This window comes from Centruroides vittatus, unplaced genomic scaffold (assembly GCF_030686945.1).
Source record: "Centruroides vittatus isolate TY-2023 unplaced genomic scaffold, ASM3068694v2 contig_290, whole genome shotgun sequence".
Taxonomy (NCBI): Eukaryota; Metazoa; Arthropoda; class Arachnida; order Scorpiones; family Buthidae; genus Centruroides; species Centruroides vittatus.
This window is the reverse complement of record NW_027121846.1, coordinates 1513545-1534509: the sequence shown is the minus strand read 5'-3', so window position 1 is coordinate 1534509 and position 20965 is coordinate 1513545. Positions and strand designations below refer to the sequence as shown.

General features: G+C 29.6%; 1 protein-coding gene across 3 annotated transcripts in view; it reads left to right on the top strand.

Annotated features, from left to right (window-relative positions):
• The window catches only part of trx (trithorax), a 135220-nt gene that overhangs the window by 23271 nt on the left and 90984 nt on the right, over nt 1-20965 (top strand). The window lies entirely within an intron of this gene.

The following is a 20965-nucleotide window of genomic DNA, read 5'->3' as shown; positions in this document are numbered from 1 at the left end:
CAATTCTAACTTATTTTTCATATCTTGATGTAGAAAATTGAAACCTTGTTGTTAAATAGGGGACAACAGTCAATTGCACTGTTTACAAATCAATTTTATGACTTCCAGATTCATGATGATGATTTTTGTTCAAACCAATGTTTTGTTCAGTAAAGTTTTGTTGTTCCTCAAGTTTGCATATGTTTTTTTTCTTGCTCTTGTATTTCTTGAGAAATGAGTCAAAGAAAATCAGTACAAATCAATAAAATTATTATAGCAAGCATATGTTGGCAACATATTCATTAGCTTGGGATTTTATGAACTGCTTTTGACAGTTGATAGATTGTGTGTTTCATGTAGTCATGCTCTTTTTATCAGTGAATGCATCTAGCTCTATTAACTTTATAATTTAATTTATCCTGTTCAAAAAGAATATTGAAAGATGAAAATAGAGGATTTAATGATGATTGAGAATTGCAGCAGTATTTTGTATTTTCTATGAGAGATAAAATGGATTGTTTGCTGTTTGATAGTGTAGTTACAAAATAAAAAAAAAAAAAAAATGTTCATCAGCATTATGCAACACATAAAGACCACAAATATGTCAAAATAGAAGAAGCACAAAAGTCTGCACTTCAGAAAATGAAAAGCAACATCAACAACAAGTTTTCAAAAATATGTTACATCAGTGAACTGATAAAACTGAAGCAACTTATAAAGAACATGTACTTAGAGAAAGAGGTAAGCCATTTAGTGATATAGAAATTGTAAAAGAATGCACTATTGAAGTTGTAGCATGCTTAGATCCAGAAAAAGTAAACAAGTATAAACAGCATTCTTTATCAAGAAGCAGCATGAATTATCCTGCAATTTGACAGAACAACTTTATTCAATAATTAAAAGTAAAAACATATATTTTTCAATAGCTTTAGATGAATCCACTGATGACATTGATTCAATTCAAGGGTTATACTTTCATTGTGCTATAACTGAGGGTTTTCATTGTTATGAAGAACTACTTGCTTTGGGTGTGCTTACAGATATGATATAGGATTGATGTCTTCAAAACTTCAAGATAAATATGAAGCAGGATTAAATCTTGATAATTTAGTGAATTTATGCAGAGATGGTGCATCCATGTGAAGAAAACATGAATGATTTATTGCTTTGATAAAGAAGAACTTTCATGCTCAGATAGTTTTTCTTTTTGTTGTATTTTGCACCAGCAAAATCTTTGTGCTAAATCTACAGTTTTAAGTGACACTTGAAATAGTTATTGGCATTGTTAACTACATTAGAGCAAATGCAACATGGCAATGGCAATGTCATCTTTAAGTTTGATGATGAGACATACAATGTGGATTTGCCATATCATTCTTAAAATGTGCTGGCAATCTTTAAGACAAGTACTGGTCAAAATTTTAACACGTGAGAACAAATTATTACATTTTATGAAGAACAAAAGCAATGTTGTGAAGACTTCTACAGAAATGCTGCATTTTCGTGTGATACATCAAAACAAAACTATCTGGACATTTTTTGTAATACAAAACTAAATCTATGTTGTTATCTATTTTAATACAGTGGTGCCTCATATAACAGACGCTGCGAACAACGGACTTTCTGTTTGGCCGTTACATGACTCGAGCAACGCACTGGCTGCGAACAACGGACTTTCCGGCATAATTGGTGACTGCTCCATGGGTGCGTTCTTTAATAGCGGTTGCTCTGTGTCTACGCTACTATGGGAGTGCGCTGCTGTTTGTAGGCATTTAGGAACGACGGTGAAAGAAAGAAAGATGGCAGCGCCCGCACTATCAATAGTATCGTGATGGAGGAATCTATAATTTTAAACTATGAGCTTTAAAAGGCAAAAGAAGGGTCCCAATTTAACCATAAAATGGATTATTTGTTGAAAGAGCATTCAAGATAGCCTCAAAAAAAAATTCGAAAAGACACTTACATCACCGCGTGCGCTAACTTGCGCTTTCACAATTTCTAAATTCTCATTCATAAAACCACATAATGGACCCAGAAATGAAACTATCTTAGCCATGGAGGACGCCATGTTGCTTTCCACCATAAACTACTGCTACAAGCGGCCGTTTTTGCCGTTCAACGGCGTGCACTCCCACCAGAATTTAGGAACGCGTTCCGCAGGAATTTTTAAACGAATGTCGCTCACGCAGAGTTACGTGGAGGAATAAAAGAGCGCACCCCATGTTTATTTTTTTATGATACAGTACGGTTATTTTATGCTGCAGAACGAATTAGATGTTTTAACATGTATTTCTATGGGGAAATGCGTTTTGTATAACAGATGTGCACCTGGAACGGATTAAGTAAGTACGTTACACGAGGTACCACTGTATTTATTATTATTATTTGCTATCTATTTTAAACTAAATCTGTATGTGCAGAAAATTCAGGCATTTCAAAAAAAAATTTCAAGAAAACCCTTCCTACTCAATTTCTTTGGAACATTTTCCTCTATTAGTGCATGTAATTAATGAACAAAAGTTTATAAATGTAGAACAGATAAAGAATATACTGCTTTTTTAGACTCATTAATTGAAGAATACTAAGAGAGATTTGTTGATTTTGAGAAACATTACCTTACTATGAAATTAGTATTTCAACCCCATATAGTTGAGTTTTTCAAGACACCTGATGAACTACAGGTAGAATTGATTGAAGTTTCTGAAAACACTATTTTAAAGTTTCTTTTTGATGTCAAGAAAGACCCTCTTGAGATATAGAAAAGTACAATTATTCGATTGCATTTTTCTGTATCTCATGTTTATGTGAACATGCTCATTGAATGTTTTCCGATTTTGCAACTACTTATTGTTGTGAATCTGCATTTTTATATCTTGCACAAATGAAATACCCTTTGAGGGCTTAGATGACTTATTTTTATCCGAAAGATGAACTTAAGCATGTACAACTATAAAATTTATAAAATTTATAAAAATAAAACCAGTTTTTAAAATATTTTCAAATCTTCTTTTATGATATATTTGTATGTATATATAGCTAAAAGTAGAAAAAAAACAATTTATGCAAATGTGTGTGTGTGGCTCTCCCCTTATACAGGTTAGGTTTCCAAGATTTTGTTGTACATCAAAATGTTCATAAGTTAAAAACTAACATAATAGAGTATACAGAATAACCATGTATTGTTAGTGTTTTATCCTTTAATGTACTTAATAGAATACATTATGCTTGTTTATCCACTCACCACTGCTTAGTACCAGGTGTTTTAAACAGTGTTTTTTTACCTAATACACTTAGTTTTATTATGTCAAGTTTAGTTTCCATTCTAATAGAATGACTTCTTGCATTTATCTTACTACTAGATTTACTGTTACTACTAGATTTGGGCACATTTTTGAAACACTGATTGTAAAAGTATAAAAATTAGCAAACAATAGCGAGGTTGAGGCCAAAGTTTCAACACGAAAACGTGAACATCGGACATTCAGCTCTGCCTTCCTGTAAGCCTGGAAGTTTGACAATGGCATTTGGAACGTCAAGCATGATTCCACTGATGTTTCAAATGCCATTGTCAGACTTCTAGGTTTACAGGAAGGTAGCGCCGAACGTCTGACGTTCACGTTTTCGCATTGAAAACGTTGGCCTCAACCTTGCTAATAGCAAAAAAATACTTCTACTCCATGTTACTAACTTTACTGCAATGTTACCAGCAGTAGCAGAATGCCATAATTTGCATGAAAATGAAAAATGACAATATGCATAGAAATATATCTACATTAATTATTTATTACTGGCCAAAGATTGACTTCAACGCTATCCCATATCAGCAAGAGAACTTCAGAATCCACATAAAATTTAAATTTCAGACATGTGATCAAATTGTTTATAAATCTGAAAGTTTGTAAGTTGAATGTTCATAAGTAGGGGACCTTCTGTATGTGCACAGGTTTTTTTTAAATTTGTTTTTAAGTCAAATTAATATAAATAAAATTACTTTATAAATATCTTAATAAATTTAAGCAAAATCTTCAGAAAAATTATATTCAGAATACTAGTTAAAAGATTTTATAATTATTATTTATATTTGTGGTTATAAAATATTTCATAATTGAGAATTGTCCCAATAATTATTTTTTGTATGTTATTTTGATTATACCAGCTTACAGATAATTTCAAGTACTGCAAGATTGTCCTTTTTAAAATATTTTACCAAACATTCTCTATAAAAATAAACATTTAGATATTAGTTTAGTGCAATAACTTTTTAATCTTTCATATTAAGGAACATATCAGAATATTTTTTATCATAGAAAATAAAAACATGTCGAGAATCCAGCACAGCAATAATATTTAATAATTTAATAAACACTTTTAACAGTGTTAAATGACCTTCCCTAATGGAATTCAAATATATAAATTGGAACAAATATTCAAAAGTTTGAATATAACATATGATTGGCTGTATATGTCAGGCCCCTGAATATAATATAAAATTAATTTAAAAAACAAATTATAAAAAAAAAGTACAAGTGCTCTCCAACTTAAGAACAGATCAGGTTTCCAAGGTTTTGTCATTAGTCGAAAATACTGTACATTTGTACACAAAACAGCCACCTATTGTTTGTGTTTGATCCCTTGATGAAGTACATCAATGAAATACTTTGTTGAAGCACTTAATTATTATTATTTTATTTTTATTATTTTGATAGTACAAGGAAAGCCCTGTATGTACGGGCAATAAGTGAACAAACAAGAAAATATTACAATCATACATAATAGTATAAGAATACAATTACAATATCTTCTACCCGAGACACGTGACAATCAATCTATAAACATAAAGAGGTATACAATTATTCGCGTCACGTCCCTACTAAAGACAATAAATGTTCCCCCAAAAAGCAAAATGACAAATAACAAATAAACACACAAAACAAGAAAGTGACAGCGATTGGTCGACGCATATAAAACCAAAAGTAATAATAAAACAAAGTAAATTAAACAGATACCTGAAAAATAGTAAAGTGTTAATTAATAACCGCCCAAAAGCGCCGACCATAAACGCTGCCAACTAGCCAACACCCAGATGTCCTCTTAAATACTGTAATTACACCCCCTGTTGGACAAACTTCTGAAAAAAGAAAGAGTAGAAAATAGCTTATTCCAATCAAATCAGTCTTGTTGATCGTTTATCTTAGTAATAAACCTATAAATACAATAATATTTGTTATGGTCTTGCAACAATTGCCTATATGATTGCATTGACAAATAATCTTCTCCAAAGCACTTTTGTCTATCTGCAGTTAAAACTTTACATTCAGCTACCACATGGTAAGCATCAAAATTGACGCAAGAATCACAGAACTCACAATACTCGATACACGGAGAACTCATTCGTCTAAATGTATTACAACGAACATGTAGCACTGCTTGAATCATAGAAAATGGTCTTTCCATATTTAAATAAGTCAGCGACCCCCAATCATTAAAAACCTCCAGATACCATTTATTATATTTATAGTTGGCCGCTCTATCTTTAAATTCGTTTACATAATTGATCGCAAGCCGCATTAAAATATCAGAGGCAATAGTTTCATTGACCATTGTCGGATCCATTCGATAACCGAACTTCTGCATCAAAGACATAATACGATCACCCCACGCTATTCTTAACGAAAATAATAATAATTTAGCCGACTCAGTAAGCTTACTAGCAGCCTGTTTATAAACCCATCTTAAATTACTTTTTATTATATTAAAATAAAGGGGAACCCTTTGAAACTCCAAATATATAATATACGATGGAATCCATCTCTTTAATGAATATAGACGCTTAATAAAATTAATTTGTAGATTATCATCTCTATCTTTCCAATCAAAACCCCACACCTCAGACCCATATAGCACTGCTGACTGTATAAAAGCCTCAAACATTTTTAACTTATCTTTCCACCGTACCAATCTACCAGCAACACATGCCTTAATAATCTTATCTATTCCTATATTCACTTTATTATGAATATACTTTAAATGTTTAGAAAAACGACCGTTGGACTGGAAGAATACACCCAAATATTTATACTCATCAACTACTTCTATTTTACCCTCTTGTAAAAACCAATTTTCCCTTTTAGCATGTTTTCCTCCGTTTCGAAAAACCATAATTTTAGATTTATTAATATTCACAGAAAGATTTAACTCCTGTAAAGCCATTTCCAAAAAATCTATCAATCTCTGTAGGCCCAAGGGCGAGTCTGCCATGACCACCAAATCATCAGCATACGTCAAAATTTTCACTTCAGTTCCCAAAAGATCAATACCCCCTAATTCAGAAGCAATCAATTTGCTCACCAGTGGAAATAAATATAGATTAAACAATAATGGGCTCAAAACACAACCCTGTTTCACACCCTTAAACGTATAAAAAAGATCAGAAATACCATCTTTACCGGACACACCTGCCTCCGTATTCGTATATAACTGCATCAAAAAATTAACAAATTTATAACTCAACCCAATCTTCAATAGCTGTCTCCACAAAATGTCTCTATCCAAGGAATCAAATGCAGCAGTCAAATCCACAAAAAAGACGTAGAGTTTGCCTCGTTTCTTCCTTAAAGCCTTCTGTATTAAAGCATATAAAACAAAAATATTGTCCAATGTTGAGAAACCCGACCGGAAACCAACCTGGAAGTCCGAAAGAACTTCAAACTTATTCAACCACATTACCAATCGCTTACCTAAGATTTTACAAAACACTTTAGAAATAGTCGGTAATAATGAAATTGGTCTATAATTTTCCGGCAAATCTCTACGCCCCTTCTTAAATATAGGAATGATCTTACATATGCGCCAATCCAAAGGAATTATTCCTGATTGATAGACATTATTAAACAAACCTACCAAATATCCAACCAACTCTGGATGATTCTTATACAGCTCCACTGGAATACCATCTATACCTGGAGCAGTCCCATTTTTCATGGAAACTAGAACCTTTTTGACTTCCTGTTCCGTTATCTCTGTATCCAACAACTCGTCCTGCCAATTCATACACCAATTATATACAGCGATATCTGGTAAATACTGCCTAGAACAAAATTTCCGAGCAAAATACGATACCCAATCAAGAGCCGGAAGTTCACTACGTTTCCTACCAATAAAGAAATTAATACATCGCCAGAACTGTTTACTATCACCAGACGCCAAATTACTGTTCAACCTTTTCAAAAAAAGCTTTTTCTTAGCTCTACATAAATTACGAGTGATGTTCCGTTCCTTAATGAAATTACCCACAGCAGTACTATTTCCAGTCTTGGCCCGCCTCATTCTTTTCAATGCCTGGTTTCTCCTCGCAATACTCAATCTACAATCAACATCAAACCAAGAAAGAGACGAACCAACAGACCTTTGAAACCAATCAGAAAATGATGATTTAATTAAATCGTCCAAAATCTCGAACGTTAATACCGACTGACTCCGAATTGCAGACAATAAATCACTATATTTATGACTCATCACCTCCTTACTTGCTTCCCTCCAAAAGATTCTCACTCTATTATCTCTAGACCTGATCCATCGTTCTTTAGTTTTCTTTTTGACTTTACACTTTAAAGTCACTCTGATTGGAAAATGATTACTATAAACTTTATCCAATACAAAAAAAGTAGAAACATCAGCCAATCGAGTCAGCTTGACCAACACTAGATCAATAACAGAGCAACCTATTTCTCCTACGTAAGTATAATAACCTTTAGAGTCCGCTGTACCTCTACCATTCAAAATTAAATATCCTGCGGATTCACAAAATTCCAACACTAATCTACCACGATTATTTATCAGAGTATCCCGCAATACTCTTGACGTCCAAGTCCAATCAAACTCTTCATTACTATCAAAAATCCATTCCTGTGGCTGCAAACCTGTACGAGCGTTAAAATCCCCGATCAAACAATCCAAATCATAACAACCAGCCAACCTAACCACCTCCATCCAAATAGTATTCCATATAGGCGGTCTTATATACACAAAACAAAAGGACGTCACTAGATGCGCTATTGTCACTTGCACAACAACCCAATGCCTATCTTTTTCAAGTATATTCACTTTCAACGAGTTTGCTATCAATAACATCCAACCGCCAATGAAACGCCCTCTATCAGTCTCACGATATCCTGCTTCCTGAATAACCATAAACTTGTCCAAACTGTCAACATTAGAGAAAATAGTCCTACCATCCCACCACGTCTCCATTAAGAAAACAATGTCAAAAGTACACAAATAATTCCAAAAAGAGTTAGGTTTATTTACAACCCCTTCGCAATTCCACGAAAGTACATTCGTACCTGCTCCCAGTCAAGTTGCGGTTAGCTCTTCCATTGTCTTGGAAACAATGTTATATTTATAAATTTTATCGTTAATTTTAACCACATTTCGATTATTTAAATAAGTAATTATAGCTCCCATCTTCTTTCTTTCTTTAGTGAAATTATTAGTTATTTTCCTTATCTCCCTGGTTAACGGAGGAAGGTCATCCATTAGAAATATCCTAGAACCCTTTAATTTGAATTCCATTCTTCTAATCTTACATTTATCACCATAATCCAAAAAACTACAATAAATCAGTCTAATTCTATTCATCTGTTGCTGCCCTAATCTGTAACACCGGTCCAAACTGACCTGATCGACATTTAATTTATCACGAAAAAACTCCAACACTACTTCCTTAACCGGCAAATTCTCATTTTCCGATTCAGGTAATCCAGAAATTATCAAATTATTACGTCTTAAAAAACACTCAAACCGCTCCTGACTTAATGTAAATTCAGCCAATTTTTTCTCTAAGTCTATTCCATCGACCGATACAATCTTACCGGCATCATGAGTGAGTTTTTTCTCTAGAACCTCGATTCTCGATTCTAAATTCACAATGGCTTCAGCCAAATTTTCCACCCAGGAATAAATTCTATCAATTTTGTTAATCATTCCTTCCAATTTCGAGTTTTGTTTTAAATTTAATTGAATTAATAACGATATCCCATCCTTGATGTCCAATTCTCCCTGAAGAAGTTCCAAAATCCTCGTTTCTTCCAAAGGATCAGGATGGAACACCTTAGATCTACTATCCGTTTGACTAACCGGAGAATAAGTCTTCCTTTTCGACATCACGCAAAAATCCAATAATCTTACCTGAAAAATAGTAAAGTGTTTATTAATAACCGCCCAAAAGCGCCGACCATAAACGCTGCCAACTAGCCAACACCCAGATGTCCTCTTAAATACTGTAATTACACCCCCTGTTGGACAAACTTCTGAAAAATAGTAAAGTGTTTATTAATAACCGCCCAAAAGCGCCGACCATAAACGCTGCCCTGAAGCACTTAATAGAATACATTATACTCATTTACCCACTAATGCTTAGTTATGGGTGTTTCAAATGCAGTTTTTACTTAAAGCACTGTTTTATGATGCCCACTTTAGTTTCCACAATAACAGAGCAACATTTTTTGCATTTATCTCCACTGCTAGATTGACTATTATGTTTTTGATGCATTTTTCAAGCACTAATTGTAAAAGTTTATAAAAGTTGTAAACAGCAGCAAAAAATGCCATAACTTCAATGTTACTGACTTTGATGCTGCTTTGTGAGTGGCAATAGAACCTTGGAATTATTGTGAAAATGAAAAATGACAATACAAGAAAAATTATGCACTTGGAACCAATATACGGTGTGATAACGTCGAAAAACATTGAAAAAACAAATTTTGAACCTTCCGGGCTCTGCTTCAGGTTCTTAACGGTTTTTTAGATGGAAATTCGATAAACGAATGCTGTTAACTAAGAGTTTGATCTTGAGTTCGAACAATTTACAAAAATTAGGCCATGCATGCACAACATGTCAGCCTGCCTGTAGACAACGAGCGGCTAGTGCATGCTGTGAATCACCTCCTGCCAGGCCAATGACAAAACCATCTCCTCTTTAAAATTTATGGTGGTTGTGATGAAGGATTTAAAGATGTGCATAGCCTCTAACCATTTGAGGTGTTCATTGGGAGGCACAGCGAGAAGGAGATTGGCCCAGGTAAAGTCGGCTATTATGTCTGGATCTGTTACATAAGTAGCGAGGGCCGAGGAGGTTCTCCCGTGACAAATATCCACCTGAAAAATACCAGAATGTTCTCGCATTCTGACGCCCAGAGACCGTTTAGTAGAGCCTATATATATATATCACATCTGTTATCCCTTAAAGGGACACTATAGACTCTGGGTCATCTTATGGGGTTAGGAGGGTCCTTTCCATTATGTAAGATGTTAAAAATAGTAGGGCACCTCCTGAAAGTGAGGCATACCTGGCGTTTTCTGGCAACCTTGGTGTATATAGATCTATATCGAACATGATTCATTCTTAGAAGTTGTTCTAAAAATTCTAAAACTGAAACAAATTTTTCCATAAAAAAACAATATAAAATGAATTAATCCATTCTTGACCCTCAAAATAAAACCTCTGTTTTACCTTTTTTAGATGTATTTCGTGCATAAAAATGCTTACAAATGCAATGTAATATTATATATAATAAATTTTTGTTATTTAATTTGATTTGGCATCTTTAAAACATGAAATCTTGGATAGCATTTATATTATGTGAATGTCAATTAACATGGTTTTATTAATTAATTGATTTAAATTTAACTATGGCTATAATTTAAAATTCAGTTATAATACTGAATTTTATATAGTATATACCAGGGGTGGCCAACAAGTCGATCGCGATTGACCGGTTGATCGCCAAGCCAATTTTGGTCGATTGCTAGCGATGTCTTGACTTAATGTATTATATTTGTAACCAAACTCAACTGTATGCATGCAGTTATGACTCGACTCATAAGCAGTGAGTGCACTTCGTACTGAAACACAGTGTATAAACATAGTATGTATTTCACACTCTCCCTCCCACTTAGACTATGCCTATGACAACAAGTCGATCGCAACACATTTTTACGATAAAAAGTAGATCTTATGTGCACAGAAGTTGGCCACCCCTGGTATATACAGTCAAACCTGTTTTTATGCGGTGGATAGGGACCGCATAAAAAAAAGTCGCACAAAACTTCACGAGTGGCTATAAAAAATAGTTTTCGCAACACGATTAAAAAAATATTTTTTTTATGCGGTCAATAGGGACCGCATAAAAAAGTCTCACATAGAAAATAACTCAAAACCGTACGAAATAGAATTTATTGACAACAGATGTCAGCACTTGACTGCATCGTCTTGTCTATCGTCTGTTTTACATATTTTTGTCCAGGTGGTGTTTTGTTGACTTAAAAAATAAATTATTTCATTTTTCGCATATTCATGCAATAATATTACTATAATAAGTTCATTTATGCTATAATAAGTCAACGTGAGACATGACAAATCGCACGAGACTAGTCGCCAACTATACCGCACAAATAAAAACTCGCATAAAAAAAATCGCACAAAAGAAGACCGCATAAAAACAGGTTTGACTGTATACTATATTTCTCAAATTTGGAAATGCATACTTTTATTTAATTTCAGGTATAAGCAAGGGGTTGTTTTATTTTTTTTAATTTATCACAAAAATTTTTCAAAAATTATTTTTGTAACTAAAACTCTATATATGATATTAAAAAGTTTAACATCTTCAATTTTTTTAGAATCTTTTATTTCTTGCTCATTATTTATAATTAGCTCTTCTATTGATATTTTATAGTAATTATTCCAATTCTTTATCAAAGTTTCATCCAGGCTTTAAAAACTAAAATCTCTATCTTTGAAACTATCTATAGCAATATTTATTCCATAGACTTTGAATAACTTCAGTTGATAATGAATCCCAAGCATTATGTAATTTGAAAATTTATTTTAAAGGAGCTGGTTTAAGATTGCTTCTTTTTATATATACTGTCAGTATTTCCAGTCACCCATTCTGTTTAACTGTCTAATTAAATGCTCAACAAAATAGTTTGCTACAATTTTGGAAGTTGCTCCTAATTCAGGAAATATGGTGTGTGCGCGCATGTTTGTATATTATATGCATTATTGTATATAAATTATTAATTAAATTAGATATAGTGCTGATTTAAAGATATTATTTTCATTTTATTGTGTTACTAATTTCTAATTTTTTACTTCGTGTTTATGAAGGAATTAAAATTTGTTTTTACATAATCATATGTACAATCATACATACCTACACCATATAAGTGTATGTGCACACTATGGGGGTTTTATCAAAATCTCTAAATTCTCAATAATGAAATTCTTAACAGGAGCAAGTCATAATAAGATCAGAATGCTGAGTCATAAACCCAATATTTATTATCGATGTTCTTGCATTTTATTTCTACAATAAAAATTTTGATAAATGAATGGATGCCTATTGTATATTTTATCATAAATATTTGTTTAATCAGATTTAAATTGATTTTATATAATGTTAAATTTTCATGTCAGGTTTTGACTATCTAGCTTTTGAACATTGAAGTATTGATTTGTCAGGTTTTTGGATTATATATTAGGAAGGAATAAAGTCTGAAATTATAAAAAGTTAAGTTTGCAATTTTGAACTGTTTTAAAAATCTCAAAAATATTCTTAAAATGGAATATACCATGTTAACCAAAAGTAAACTATTACACTCAAACCTGTTTTTGTGCGGTCATTTTTTGTGCAATGTGTTTTGTGCAGTATACCAATTTGATTGAAATTCATGTACCGCACACAAAAAATCGCACAAAAAAAGACCGCACAAAAACAGGTTTGAGTGTATTAAGTCCAAAATTATACATATCATTATGATGCTTATCTATACTGTTACATGAATATTTATAATACTTGAATATATTTGAAACAATTATATATTAGTTAATAAACTTTTGTTACCATAGTCATAATATAAGAATGGAATATTGAAGAACTCACACTGATATTTATAATTAGGAGAATAAGAGCAAGGAATGTTTAATGTTTAAAAATTGATAGAGGATTTCAGGTACTACATAAATTGTTAGTTAAAATTATTTTAATTACTTAGTTATTATTAAAAGAAGCGTGATTATCTTATTTTCAAATCAAAATATTTATTTGTTTTTAAAAATATTTTAAATTTGATTCATTATTTTAATCCTACACCTATTTATATTGAAATTGTCTTGTGAAATTAAAAAAAAATACAAAAAAGTCCATAAGTGCATTCAGACTTCTAACATTACAAAAATAAGATAATTTAATGACTGGGTTTTTAATCTCTGAACTGATAATTTATTTTTTCTAATTTAATAAAAAAAATCCTTCTTTATTAATGTTTTATTGCTTTCTTTATTAATTTTACAATATTAAAGTTAATAATGATTTCTAGAAGAATATATTATACAAAATATTTATCTCAAATATCTCCTAATTATATGAAGTAAAAGATCTTTAATTTATACTATAATATTTTAGTTATTAAATCTTAATGGATTTTACAATAAATAAAAATATTCTAATAAGCTTAGTAATGTAATATACAGTACAATCCACTTATCATAATCACTTCAAGATAATGAATGAATTTTTACTGTAAAATTTGATGCTGCTGTCTCTTTTTAATGTGCATATTATGTACATTTTCTAATGAATTTTGAATATAAAAGGAGTCACAAAATGTTCTTTGCAATTCTTTAACAGGTAACAGGTGAACAGTGTTCAGTTTGTTTTTATATACATCTGCATATTAGCATAAATGTGCAAGCCTTAATGCAACAACAGTTTTTGCACAAATGATTGACCAATCATTTCCAATGTCATGAATGTCATAATCAACAGATCAGTTCTTTCTCCATTGAATGTGTGGTGCAGCAAATGCAGTTGCTGGAACATGAAGATTAAGGGCACATAAAGCCATATCTTTAATGTAATTGAAATAAAATTATTGCATTTTGTTTCATAAGTTTCAAAATTTGTTAAATGTAAGTAATATGGACATTAAGGGGATAGTAATGTCAAATTTGTCTCTAGTGCCGGAATTTTGAAATATTTTCTTCCTGAAAATTGAAACTGCATACTCAGCAGCATTTATACCAAATTTGGTTGAGATTTGCCCAATAATTTTTTATACAGAGAGCTCTGAATGTTTACTCTTTATGCTTATTCTGTATGTTAACATTAAAAGCATACGTTAAAACAGTTAAAAATATATATAACTTGAAAGTTTATTAATCATAATGATTATTATTAATAACTGCTTAAAAATGTCTATACCTGAAGATAATGATAACTATAATTGAATCTTTGATTACAATAAGCAAAATTTTATGCTTGTGATTTAATATATACATTTTGGGACATGCTAATTCTGATAATATTAAACAATTGATGATATTTTTGTGATTTTAGTAAGTGGATTCTACTGTAGTACATGTCCAATTGAATATCTAAAATGATCTTTGTTGAATACTAGAATATTATTATATAAATTCTTGTACAATAATGAAAACATTTAATTGTTTTTTTTAATATTTGTGTTGACACACTTTTTTATCATTCCAAAGTGCCAGTGTTGTTTTCTTTTGTATCAGTGGTGATGTCAGAAAGTCATAAACAAATAAAACTTCACTTTTGTAAATAAAATGTTGAAAATTTGAAAATAACAACTAAAGTTGCTGTTAGAGTATATTATTTGTTCATATATTTAAATAATAATATAGTAAAATAGAGGGAAAAAAATTACTTTTAAGTTTAGAATAATAACTATAAGATTTTAATGTTGTGTAAAGCTTTCTTTAGATTAATTTTCAGTTTCAACTTTAATATGTCGTCTTCATTAATAAAACTGCATGTTATTACAATTATAATTATTCTAAGAATATTTTAAAAAAAATTCACTTCATTCAAATGTGTAATATGCATTGGAAAAACATTTCTAAACGTTATTTGAATACATTACATTTCTTTCTTAGATTTGAAACCCATAATATTTGAGTTTATTTGTAATACTTTTGTTGAAACTTTATTCAATTAGAAGTCTTTTGAAAAAATTACTTATTTATCAATTATTTTATAACTATTACAGATAATAGTAATGTAAGTTATATTATTATAAAGTTTATTAAAACATTTTTAAACTACCTGTTACCTAAAATTTGTGTAAAATCATAAAATTAGATTCTAGTTTTTGACAGATTGCATTTTTCATAAAAACTTTTAATTTTTAAAAAGTTAATAAACATATATGACTGAAAAGATTTGAATAGAAAAATTTTATGTAGTTGCTTATTCTATTTATATCCTTATTATATTATAAAAACAGAAATAATTATAATGGGCCAAAGAATTTTATTGCAGTTTTTAACATAAATTTCAAATACTGTAATCAGTATGTACAGTATAATGGCATATTTTTGTTTAATGTAATTCTTTTACCATAGTATTGTTTGATTAAGGAAGATTTTATTTTTCTGTATATATTGTTAATAAAATAAAATCATATAATTATTTATTTTTGTTTTAATGCATTTTCATTATATTTAAAATTTTAAAGTAATTGATACATTTTGATAAGCATGAATTGGTGTTAAACAAAATGAAAATAAAAATTTAAACTTAATTTTCAAAATATTTTGATCATTATATGATATTATTACAGCACTTAATTATTATTTTTTAGGATAAATTTCTTCATGTAAAATTATTTTGAAGCTCTCTGAATTTTGGTGAAAATTGGAATAATTTCATGATGAGAACAAATTTGAACTTTTGTTTCAATTATGCTTATTATTATTGTCATTTCGAATATGAAATTTATCATATATGGAAGTTTTCATTAATATATATAAATATATATATGATTTCTTTAAACATTTATTTGATATATAAATTCTTAGCTTAAAGTAGTGAAATTGTAATCTATATGATTTATAAATGATATTTAAAAAAAGTATTGAAATTTACAATTGGAAATTCAAAATTCTTCAGAGGTAAAATCATGTAAAACTAATTTATCTATATGAAGATTTCTGTTTTCGTAGTTTTTTAATTTGTAGTTCAATTCTAGTAAATTCATGTTTTTTTTCTTTTGTAAAAGAATACAATATTGTTTTTTATATTTATTTATTTCATTATTATATGTAAAATATTTTTATTTTTTCTTGAAAAATGTATTAAACATTGTTAAAATGCAAAGAAATTTTTGTTTTTGATATCAAAACTAAACTATATAATTCCTTGAATATTCAGATTATATTGGAAATGAAATATTTATGGGTGAATATAAAAATACACTTAAACTGATCAATTAACACAAATATATCAGTATTCTGTAATTATGAATATTGATATTTATAACCACTCTCAAACCTTAATAGCAAAGTTTTTATTTAATTGTTGAATGTGTTCAGGATACATTGAATAGAACAGAATATAGAAAAAAATACATATTTTGAATTATTTAAATAAAAACTTTGCTGGTGAAGGTTTGAGAGTGATTATTAAAGTTAGAACCAGTTTATTAAAATTTATTTCATTAAAAATTATGAATAATTTTGTATTGTATGATGTTATAATTTATATATGAATCTTTTAAACATTGTTAAAATGAGTTTTAATCACTTTTAATGATAAGAATATCATTAAAAGTGATTAAAACTCGATACTCAATAATAATAAAACTCAATGATAGAGAGTACAATTCAATTTACTTGTGACGTATTCAAATATAACATATGCCACCAACCTAATAATTAGTTAAACGTTAAACAAACAGCCAGATTCTTTTTTATAGGCCTACTTTAAGGGCCTAATAAAGAATCCATCTATTTGAAAACATGAAATTTTTTTATATATCAGTTTCTACATGAATTATTGCATAAATAATTACAGGTTGTTTTTCTAACAAAAATTTTAAAAGAATTAGATTCTGGATATAATAAAAATTTTTCTCTTATTAGAAAATAAAAGACCAACTTAATGGATGTTTTCTGGTGCATGAATTCAAGAATGTAGATTTTTTTTTCCAGTCAGTTCAAATCGTATCATTAAATATAGCACTCAATATTTGACTCATTCATATTGCGTATAAAATTAATTTTTTTAAACGTATACATAAATATAATAAAACCACATTTTACAAAACAGCTGCTATTCATGCTGAAAATCATTTGAAATAAGTGTTTTGTAAAAAATAACAGTTGTTTTTAAAATATTAGTGAAAAATTTTCAACATTACTTAAATAAAATTGTAATTTAAGTCATAAATTTTGTTTACAATTTCTTATAATGTTTTTCCTCCAACAGAATCATTACTAAAAAAGCATAAATTTAACAAACTAATAATATCAATATTCTAAGTACTTTTGGTAAATTTTTTTTACCAGACATCTACAAAAGTATGGAAATATTGTCAAATTACAGTTAATTTCTTTTACTAATAACAAACAATTTTTTTTTTATTTCTTATAATCTAAAGAGAGAATTAAGAACAGAAGTTGATTTTTAATTTTTCATAATAAAATGATTAAATTCTTCCAGATTTATGTATTTAAAATATAGATTTATATCATGGAATTTCATTGATAACATTATATAAAAATAATATAATAATTATTTTCTTAAATGTTTCTTTTCTCATTTATGCTTTTCTATCTTACATGATTGTTCTAAAAAATTTTAAGAATATATCATATATATAAATATAAAAGGAATATTGTATTCATCCATTTATCCATACACAATTATTTGTATTCATCTTAAACAGTATTTTATTTTTACTATATTTTGACAAGCATTAAGAGATGCATTTAGAAAGTTATTATCTGTGATGTCCACCAGTGACTAAGTGCTAAAATCATTGAATGCCGATAGTTTGTTCTGGACTCATACTTGATCAGTAGGCTGGCTGTGGAGTTTTCTGGATTTTTAACACTTAAATATGAACTAATCATAGAAATGGAAATGTCCTCCTAGGAAGCACCACATTGGCAGATTACTTTCATGTTACATTGACTGATTTCATCAAACAAAACCTATAAATAATTGTGAATTAGTAATGCACAATATATTAAATTACAGAATATTCTATGAAAAATTTACTACATTTGATTCTACCTCATAAATTATCAATATTTCTTTTGGTATATATTGTGTTATGCTTTTTATTAATCATTCTAATATTTGACTTGTTATCTTGCTAGTAATAAAAATTATATTCTACTATAACTCTGTTTCTTTTTTCTCCATAACTGTATTTGAAATATGCTAAAGATACAGAATAAGAATTTGGGGTAAAGATTTGGATTTTTTTTATTAGTTTTTTTTAATGAATAATCTTTTCAATTTGGTCTGTTTGTTTAGAGAAGCAAGACATTGGTAACTTGGCAACAACAGCTGTTAAATCTATAAAACACATTATCTTTATTTTTTATTTTTATTATAAGAATTTATTATTTTTAATGATCATTTATACTCATGTAGGTTTTTGATGCACAGATATCCCTCGTATAATACAGAATTCCTACAATACAGTTTCTCTCTGACACAGTTCGAGAATTGGAGACATCCCTGCACAAAATGTCGCAATTTTAAGTGCAAATGCCTTCATTTGATATTTTTTAATTCAAGGAAGCATGTATGGCTGTCTCATAATTTGCCATGGATTTTAGAATATTGAAATTTTGAATCTTGTTTTGTCTTTTGTCTGGTTTTCTTTAATGAGAACTGATTGTACAAGTTTTTCCATGTTCTAGTTTCCTGTTCTAGCTTTCCTATAAGCCAGGTGTCACTCATTGGGGATAGTGCTCTAAATGAACCTGAAAGACTGTCACTGTATTTTGTTTTTTATATATTAAATTAAAATCTACTCCATAAAAAGATTAAATTTTTAAAGATCTCTTAGGCAAATGCAAGCAAATGAAAATATTAAATTTTATGAAAAAATGTATAGAAAAATCAAAGTGTTTGCTGATACTTTAGATTAAGATCAATAGGAAAGCTCAGATGATATTTTGTCAGAAATAAAATGACCTTATTTAATGGTGAAGAAATAGCAGTGAATGAAAAAATTAATATTAATGTGCATATTTTGGATTGTGATTATTAGTTAAATTATTGATTGCTTTAATAAACAAACATATTTCTCTTAATTACAAAAAAGAATAATATACTTTTGCTAACTTTTGGAACCTAACACCGTGTTTCGTACTAGTCCTTTGTTTTGTGTAGTACGGATTCACGTAACATGGCACTTTTTCATAACCTAACTACCATGTTATACAGGAGATATCTGTAACTCAAAAAATCTATTTTCACATATGAGAAAAAAAGTCAGAAAGTTAACATATCTTTTCAAAATCTATACTTCAAAATAAAATATTAAGTAAATTTTATATTCTAAAAATACAGTAAGACCCTGCTTAACATGGGGGATGCATTCCTAGATGGCAAAGCACTAAGCGAAACAGCATTAAACAAGACCATTTTAACATAGCGTAAATAGGGATAGGGGAACATGAGACCAAAAACTAAGCAAATTTTACTATAATTTTAAGTTATTTTTATATAAATTTTTGCATAATAATATATGTTAAATAACACACAAACGTATGTGCACAGAAATGTAAAGTTAATTTTTTGTGACGAAGGTCCTGGCTCTTCTGAAATTCTTGTTTTTTGCGATGAAGTCTTGTAGTTTCATTGGTCGCTTTCTTTTTCTTTCCTTAAGCAAATGTCGGCAGCAGAAGATTGTACCCAAAATGCCTCGTTTTGCTTTGGCACGCCTATCAAAATCTGGATCATTCACTACAATTTGATCAACGATTTCAGTTATCGTTACCAACCTTTTACTTAGGAAAACTGTAGAGAAATTTTTTGGGTTTTTCTTCAGAATCTCTGTTTTCCAGTTGTACATGAATTCCTTATTCTGCCAGTTTTTGAAGTCGTCGTTGGTAAGGCTCTTACCAGAAACATGCAGTAACTCCCCAATATCCTGCTTGTCTACATCTTCTGTATCAATGTTGACAATATTGTCAACCTAATGATGCAGCGATAGGCTCTTCTCGATGAGAATTCTTGGATACCTTCAGTTATAACTTCTTTCACACTCTGATCATGCATTTATCAGTTAATTCTTGCCAAGCGAAGTCGATATTTCTTATGGCATCCATGATGATATATTTTTTCCAAAATTTCACAAAACAAACATAGATTTAAGGGAAGTACAACACTACGACAAATTGCCACGTTTTGCTGATTGGTTGTGTTTGGGAATAATGTATTATATATGAATCAATGAAATACCACGTTAATTTGAATCAGCGTAAAGTTTGAACATTTTTTAGGTGTCAGGCAGACTGCATTATATTGAATCAGCATTAATCGGGGTCTTACTGTACTTATCTGACACACTTCATTATCTAATTTAATATTACGTGACTGAAATTTAACAGGAAAAATAATAATAAAATTGCAAAAGATGTGTTGTACTTTGATTGATATAATTTTAAATGTTCTTCATCAAAAGCATACATGCTTATATTCAAAGTTTTCATTCTTTGGAATTAAGTCATTGACTGATAAATTTTCAAAAATTTCAGAAAATAGTTGAATTTTTTATAATTCTTAATTAATCCCAGACATTACATTTTCTTGTTAGAGATTAGAGACAAGTAATGATGAACGACAGGTATCACTTTTATGTTTTGATATACAGTGGAACCTCGCTTAACGAGCATAATTCGTTCCAGAGTCTTACTCGTAATGCAAAACATTCATTAAGCGAAACAATTTTTCCCATAGAAATTAATGTAAAATACGATAATGTGTTCCATGCCGAAAAAATGCTCAAATGTTTTATGTATAATGTTTATTCAAAAAGATTGTACAATATACACTGTTAAGGAGCATGAATCATCGTCATCATCATCTTTTCTTCTAGTGCGGAATGAACCATCCTGAGATGAGAATTCGATTTGCAGAAACAAAAATACAAATCA